Consider the following 1,463-nt stretch of genomic DNA (forward strand, 5'->3'; position numbering starts at 1 on the left):
ACTTTTGGTCTGCCTTTGGGTTCACTGCAGTCATGACAGACCTGCATATCAGATATCAGATCATAATAAGAACATTCAACAGCATCAAGAAATATTAAACACTTAGTCTGAGCCTGTAGGATTTGTAACTTTTTCAAAATGTGTGCTTTAAATTTTGCCTTTAAAAAAAAAAAATCTGCTTCTATAGTAAAAGATAAAAGTCGAGCCTTTTGCACCAAAGTTTTATCCCAGTTCCAGCTCTTATGTTTAACTGGAAAGCCTTTAGTATTTAACAACAACCAAAACAATATGTAATGTGCATTACTATTCTGGGCTTAAATAGTTTGAGGTCACATGGGGATGATAAGAAGAGAACTCAAACACACTTTAGGCAGCTTTTTCCAGAGTTAATGCAACACTTAACCTAATTCAAAAGTGCCTCCTAAAAGTTCTCCACTGCTCTGCCCTGTAATCATCTACAGTAAAACCCCCACAGTGTTTCTTTCGTGCACAGAGTAAATCATGTGCTCTTTTATTGACTGCTTTGTATTTCACTCAGCTGCATGTTTGACTAGACTGATCACTCTTTTGTTATTCACCACTCTTCTCCTGTTTGACTACTTTGATTTGGGCTGTGCCTAAACAAATTGTAACCACACACTCATTGCAAAACTACAAAGCTTACAAAGCTGGCACAGGTTGACTACTTCAGGGTCATCATGAGTTGTAAGCATATATATCTTGACTGTGCAGTCAGAAGGGTCCAATATGAACGCTTTATTTGCCTTTTGGGTGATTTGATAAAGAGACAAAGATTTCATTATTGAGAGATGATGATGATGGTATTTCTGAAGATTTCCATTTTTGTCAGCGGTAAAAGTAGTTTACCGCTGACAAAAGATACTGCATAGCCAAAGTACACTGGAAAATCTATTGTAAAGTTATCTAAGTATGATCATTAATATAAACAGTATTAAAAAATAAAGCACCAATTCATAAAAGGTGCACATAGCCCTTCACGATTTCTGCACTACTTATACTACTAATGCTTATGCTATGCCAAGATTTTTAATATAAAGTCCTATTTATTTATTTATTTATTACTGTTACAGCTTTTTCATTTTATTTTTTTATCATGGATAATTAATAGTTCCAGTAATAATTGGTTTGTAAAAGAAAAACATATTTTTTTCTGCCACTTCAATAATGAGACTTATATTTGCATTATTTTATCTTACTGGTTGGTTTAATTTGATTAAAAAACAAACAAACAAACATTTTATTATTATTCATATTGAAGTTATTCCATAAAGGCCGTGAAGCAGACGAGCAGAAGTCGAGAGTGGCGTGGAAATAAACCGACAGAGTAGCCTACTTAGACTACACCACTGATTTCCTTTACTGTTAAACAGCACTGAGGGAAACAGGGGGTTAAGTTTTCCTCTCTTCCGTTTATCCCTCATAATGGGATGTGCCACCGAGTC

Source organism: Mchenga conophoros, linkage group LG12, assembly GCF_057382185.1.
Source record: "Mchenga conophoros isolate Kocher_MC1m ecotype Shallow Benthic linkage group LG12, M_conophoros_male_GT1.1, whole genome shotgun sequence".
Taxonomy (NCBI): Eukaryota; Metazoa; Chordata; class Actinopteri; order Cichliformes; family Cichlidae; genus Mchenga; species Mchenga conophoros.